The sequence below is a fragment of the Ambystoma mexicanum genome, chromosome 2q, assembly GCF_040938575.1.
Source record: "Ambystoma mexicanum isolate Mex_15411 chromosome 2q, UKY_AmexF1_1, whole genome shotgun sequence".
Lineage (NCBI taxonomy): Eukaryota > Metazoa > Chordata > Amphibia > Caudata > Ambystomatidae > Ambystoma > Ambystoma mexicanum.
In genome coordinates, this window is record NC_090924.1 from 1,492,529,807 (window position 1) to 1,492,536,535 (window position 6,729).

The 6,729-nt window shown below is 50.2% G+C and overlaps 1 protein-coding gene across 1 annotated transcript in view; it reads right to left on the reverse strand.

Annotated features, from left to right (window-relative positions):
- LOC138568916 (zinc finger protein 271-like) overlaps positions 1 to 6,437 on the reverse strand; it is a 326,607-nt gene extending 320,170 nt beyond the window's left edge. The window contains exon 1 of the mRNA XM_069646696.1: positions 6,246 to 6,437. The gene's annotated coding sequence lies outside the window, so the exon portion shown is untranslated. The remainder of the gene's footprint in view (positions 1 to 6,245) is intronic.
- Positions 6,438 to 6,729: the final 292 nt, after the last annotated feature.

Consider the following 6,729-nt stretch of genomic DNA (forward strand, 5'->3'; position numbering starts at 1 on the left):
CAAATTGAGGGCTTGGGGATGCCCTTTTGACTTGGTTGAAGCCATGGAAGCCTTGTATACAGATACTTCTGTCCGGATCGATTGTCAGAAAAAAGGCACCTCTCCCAAAAAATCCACACTTTTTGTGAACTAAAACAAGGCTGTGCTCTAGTACCTCTACTATTTTGCCTTTATATAGCCTGTCAGACTCACAAAAAGAGGTAAGGGCCTTCCCCGCTAAGATCAACGGCTTGGAGGTGCTGTGGATTCTATTTGTGGATGATCTTGTCTTTATAGATCAGACGCAGATCGGCCGTCAGGGCTTTCGAGGCCGATCTGAGACAAAATGGCATGAAAATCAATGTTGCAAAATCAAGAAATGTGACTATGAAGGAGGTGGGCAAAAGGAAGAGTGAGGGATTTACATGGAGGGTAGAGGGCATCCCATTAGAAATAGTCAAATCTATGACATACCTGGGAGTGACTATAAATAGGAATAGGAACGAAAGGGATCACTACCAACACTTGTGATCTAGGCTGACGATAGTAATTAATCCGCTAATCCCAATAATTTCCTTCTATAAACAAAAGGTGGTGCAAAGTGTAACCTACGGCTCAGAGGCCACCACCCACCTATCATGTTTAGTGTGGGAGAAATTAGAGGGACTTTTTTGGAGGAGTGTTGAGTCTCCTTAATGGACTTCCAACTTGTGCGATTGGATATGAGCTTAAGTTGCAATCACTGGAATCCATGGTGGGTTGGAAAGCTACGGCTCTCTATAGGAAATGCGCCTATGACACCCTAATAGCACCATTTGCCATCTTGGACTCAAGTAAAGGAGGACAGGATAAACATCTTGACCTCTGGAGATCTTGAGGTGGGAAATCTGTCTAAGGTAAAAAAGAAGCTGAACCACACATCGAGGTGGGAAGGATAAATTGAGCCGCATACGGATTGCTGATACAAAAGGCCTCAATGTTCTCCCACGTTACCTGCAAAAAGTCCCTCTCCTAGGTACAGAGATGTTCTGCTCAGGTGCTGCTTAAATATCCGCGATACAAGAGAGGTGCAGTGGCTGCGGAAAATGCTGGGGGTAGAAAATCCTCACTGTCGATTCTGCACGAGTAATGAATCGTGGAAACACCAATGCTTCTGATAACTGCTTGTGAACCCCTAAAACAGCTTAGAAATAACTTTCAGTGGGGAAAAACTTTGGGTATTACTGGGAGAGCAAGCAGGTTTGGTAATTGCAGTAATGAAAATGTTGGAATTTGTATTAAAAAGGGGGACGGAAAGAGGAGCAGATGGGACTGTTTAGAGATATTTGATGTTTTTGAGATGAGGAACAATGGAATGGTCTAGGAGATTTAGGCTGTAAGTTTTATAGGTTTGGTTTTATGTTTCCTGTCTTCTTCTATTCATGTTCTTTTTATCTTTTTAAGTTGGTTGATAAGGAGTGAATGTTGGATTAAGATAATGTTAAAGGTTTGTTTTGTGTCATTGTTAACAATGTAATTTGTTCATTGCCTGTGAAACCAATAAAAACATTTGTTTTTAAATTATAAAATAAATAATCACGTTTAGCATATAATACTTTGCACCGTTGGCGCTATTCATACAAGGACCCCCCCTGGCATATGCAGAGTAAGTAGAACCAAAGGACAACCCCCCCATTTCTTAACCATCACATTGCGCCGCTCTGTGGTGAGGTGCGTCTCCTGTAACATTGCCACCTCAATCGTGTTCTTGCGCAGGTAGTTAAACAATCTATTGATGCCACGCACATTGCATGTGACTGCCCGCACTAAGTGAGCCATGGATCATGAACAGTACATGGAGGAGTCACATGCCATGGCCCTCCCAGGGAGACCGGCCAGCATTCAAACAAGTCCGGAGCACAGTTCAAGCAGGAGGCACCACCAGCACTGCAAAGGTGTCCAGCAGGAGGGCACCCGCCTGGCACAGGGACTGGCAAGGGCATAACATATTAGTCAAACCAACCAAAAAACAGAAAATGTCCAAGAAGACAAAAAAGGAAAAAAGAAACATTCACTCACACCACTCAACAGCCCAATAGTAAACCGCATATTCAGTCTCAGACGATTTTCCCAGAAGCATTCCACCCCAACTCCACCCAGGCACCGAGCAGAAGCGGGCACTTCGATACTGCTGCAAAAAAAGTCAACAGTCTCGGGGGTGCACCAGCCGTAGCAGTGGTCAGACAACCAAGGAAAGCCGGCCGACTATATAATGCAAGGGCTCCAGCCTCCCGCATCATGTAAATCCACTGCTGTTGCTTGCCACCATTTGTAAAAAAGGATCCTGTGTTCCGCCTGATGGCGTTCACCATCTGTCGTCCCTTCCTTCCGGGAGCTGTGCAATCCCATTTGCGTCCATCCAGGCATCGTCGCTTGTGTCACTTGTGTATAGGTGCGTTATAAATGCCATATCGAATCATGTCTGCATCAGTTGCATCGTCAAAAAACAGAACCCTGCTGTTGTGCCACACCTTCACCCTAGCAGGATATATCAGTATATATTGTAAATGTGCCTTTCCCCGACTCTCCTTGGGAGGGTTGAACAAAGATGTTTTCTTTGCACCAAAAGGGTGTAGTCCGGGAAAATAGAGAGTCTCGCTGAGGCCCTATCGACCGTGCCCCTATCCTGCCAAAAGGCAAGTATTCTTTCCTGGTCCTTGTAATTCAGGATGAGCGCTATCAAGGGCCTCGCAGGGCCCCAAGGGGTGGCCTTTTAGCGAGAGATCTATTCGCACATTCCACTTCCAGGACCCACCTCCTGCAGCATCAAAGTATCAACATATCCTGTGGGGTCATTACCTTACGTGCCCTCTGGCAAGTCCACTACACGGATGTTGTTCCTCCGGGCTCTGCCTTTCTGGTCTTCAGCCCGTTGCCCATGGGTCTTGGCCCTGTCCGACAGCTCCTGGACTTCCGAATGGACCATAGCAAAACTCACAGTGTTAGCCCGCAGCTGCGTCCGCCTCGTTCACTTTGTCTGACAGCATGCGCACATCCTGCCTGAGTAGGCCAACGTCCACTATCACTGATTCAATCTTGTGCTCTCATGCTGACTGAAGCGCAGCAATCACAGCCAGAACCCTAGAAGAGGAGGCCACAGCAGCCAAGTCTTTGCTGGGCGAAGGGTAATCTCTGTCTGCATTCCTGCATGCATACGCCTCCATCGTGGTCTGCTCGGAGTGCCCCTCATTGTGTTTCCCCGACATTGATGCAAAAATAATGTCCAAAGAAATCCCAATATCCCAGTTTAACCAAGGACCTGAAGGCGACCAAGCTAGGGATCCATCAATCAGTTCAGCAGGCGCTACACTGAGACACTAAGGGGGAGTCCACAGCATGGCGCCCTGTCATGATTCCAGCCACCCCTCAGCGCTCAGCCAAGACGCAGTCCCCAAAAGGGAATATCGAGTACCTCAACTCGATCCTGCTGTCAGTCACATAGGGTTCCCCTCAGTTAACTACACCCAGCTGCCTGCACTCTTCCAGTTGTGATGTGGTACATATTTTCTATTGCAGGATGACAGGTGTTCTAATCGTGGGGTGCGCAGGACGCCATCATTGCAGTCAGCGCAGGTGTAAACAAAGAGACATCTGGGGAAGACCTCATGACAGGCCTCGTGGTGGAGAGAGCAAGTAGAACCCCGTGGAGGGTGTGACCTCCGTGCCGCCAGGCTGTAACTGCCAGTGAAGCCCCAGTTCACTGGCACCACTCCCCCGGGTTGTGCTCCCATAGGACCCCAGCAGATGCGGGCCAGGGCGTCTTCATGGGCTCTTGCAAGGCTGCCAGGGCAGCAGACTCCTCAGCACGTCCCAGCGCAGGACCACTGCTCCACCCAGGGGCAAGGTTGTGCGACCCCCATCGCATGGACAACGGCAAGCAGGGCGCCCCCAGAGCTGTGCAGGATGGAGCAGCACTCTCGGCTTGCACCCCATGGGCCGCCGGGGTACACCTACGAAGAACGACAAAGTGGAGCTCAGCTCCCCTCAGCACCGCCACCGGGGCCGGGTGGGACAACCCTCCCCACTGCAGCTCCCAGGCGGGCATCTTATTGCTAGGGGCCAGCAGTGCGGGTGAGCCGTGGGTCCACACGCCGCATCTAAGGACGTCGGCTTCACGACGCCCCAACACCCACACCAGGTGGGGGGTCCACAGATCTAGCAGAGCACACCAGGGTGGCTTCTTGACTGCATGTCTGCCAGCCTCGCCCCTTCCTGTTCTCTTCTCTCACCGATCTGTTTCTACACTCTAGACACTCACATCTTCTCCTCCTTCACTGCATTTACTGGTTCTTCCAATTGCAACATCCTTTCAAGGCGTTGGGGTAACAACTCAGGCAAACCCAGATGAATGCTATGATTGCAATCCAGCCGAGAAGTCATGAGTCCATTTATTACTGTAACCTGTGGAAGAAAAGAAAGGAACAGAGCTATAGGTTGCATGGAGACAGGGCACTGATGGGGCTCTTTAGAAAGAGGGCATTATCAATCATAATGCCCAGACTTCTGGCCTCTTCTTTAGGGTCTGAGCAATTTCCAAAGCTTTGCAGTCAGAAGGACTGGGTCATAGGGTTTGGGTTTTGGTTTATAAATAATATCTCCATCTTGTACGGGTGCATTTTTGGGAAGTTATATCCATCACTCCTGTACTGCTACTAAGCAAATGTTAGCTGACTGGAGCTGAGGGTAGGGCTGGGCGATATGGACAAAAAGTCACATCTCCATATTTTTGGGCTGAATGGCGACATATGATGTATATCTCAGTATTGTTCATGAGGGTTAAGCGCGCAGTTGTAAGCCGCCAACTACCTATGAGATGTCACAGACGCCTTAGTGCAAATACAGGGTTCTCTTCCTGTTTGAAAATTCACACAGCAGTGTAAATATCAAAACGTAAATTTAAAAAAATGGTAGTATATGCAATAATGTATATGTATATTTATATCTCAATGTTAACTATATTGGGCCTCATCACGACCCAGGCGGTAAGTTACCGCCTGGGCCGTGACTTTACCACCATGGCGTAAACTACGTTTACGCCATGGTGGTTGGCGGACTTACCGCCCCATTCCGACCTTGGCGGGGCGGTAAGTCCCCAATCCCCATTTACCCTTCCCCATTCCCATTTTTGCCCCATAGGGCATAATGGGAGTGGGGAAGGCGTTAATTACGCCACCGTAAATTACGGTGGCGTAATTAACTCCATGGTCCCTTAGCGCCATGGATTTTAACACCTGCTAAAAGCAGGTGTTAAAAGCGCCATGGCGCTAAGGGACCTCGTAATTGGCGGTAAGGGGTCGGCGCAGCTAACGCTGGCGTTAACCCCTTACCGCCAGGGTCGTAATGAGGCCCATTGTCTCATCCTATATCGATTTTGAAAATATATCGCTATATCGCCCAGCCCTAGCTGAGGGCTGTCCTGGTGACCCAGCTGGGTCAGGATTAAGTGGAGCACCCATCACTCCGTGCGCTGCGCTGCGCTCCGCAAAGTTCTACTTCCATTAAGTCGTGTGAAAATGCAGGATGGCGCTGGAGTTTTGCCTCAGCTTCAAAAAATGCATCATGGGTGATGGATATAGGATTCCAGTGGCAGCGGCACCCTGTCCTCCACCATATGGATGCGCCGATTTTCGCGGCTCCTGCACACACTTTAAGGAACTCCTTTCAGCGGTTCAGGCCGTGCATTGGTTTAATGACTGTGCATTTCCAACTGAAATTAGGCTGGGACCCAGCCACTGGGATTCATGTATTCAGCAGCCAATGAGCGGTGATTGCTTCCCCTCTTCCCCACTTTGTCCTATTACCATTATTCTGCTCCCTCTCTTGGGGCAAGGAACTTTCCCCCTGAGATACCCTCGTGTTGTGGAGGTAATTTACCCCCTGCGCCCCCAGATCTGGGGCTGGAGGACCAAATACATTTCAATGCAGTTCCCAGCGTGTGCTCATGTGGCAAGTGTGCTATACAGTGGGGAGAGTACACACCGTGCTCTAGAGGTGTACATGTGTGATACTAGGATGAATGCCGTGCACACTCATGTTCCAGTGATTATCCCAACTTCCTCCCATCACACAGGCACATCCCATCACACAGGCACATCCCATCACACAGCTCATCCTGCACACCCCATCACACAGCACACCCTGCACATCCCATCACACAGCACACCCTGCACATCCCATCAAACAGCCCACCTTGCACAGCCCATCACACTGCACAGCGCATCACTCACCTGATCAGAAGCTGCCGGGCCTTTTCGCTCTCGAGTGTGATTTCCTGCAGCTGAAAGGAGAGTTTATGGGGCGGGAACTGAACTGAGCAGAAAGAGGGGTGCAGTCCCGAGACACCAGACCCCACTGCTGCAACCAGCCGATCCGAAATACGGAAGTCTGGCAGGGGCCTTCATACCCAAGGTACTGCACAAGCCCCGAGCCTGAGACACTGCTCTCCAGAACATGCCCAGAGTGTGCACCACAGCCTCAGACACTGCTCGCCAGGACATTCAAAGAGGCAGCCCACAGCCTCAGACACTGCTCCCCAGAACATGCACAGAAGAAGCCCACCAGCCTGAGACACGGCTCCCCAGAACATGCCCAGAGTGTGCACCACAGCCTCAGACACTGCTCGCCAGGACATTCAAAGAGGCAGCCCCACAGCCTCAGACACTGCTCCCCAGAACATGCACAGAGGAAGCCCACCAGCCTGAGACACAGCTC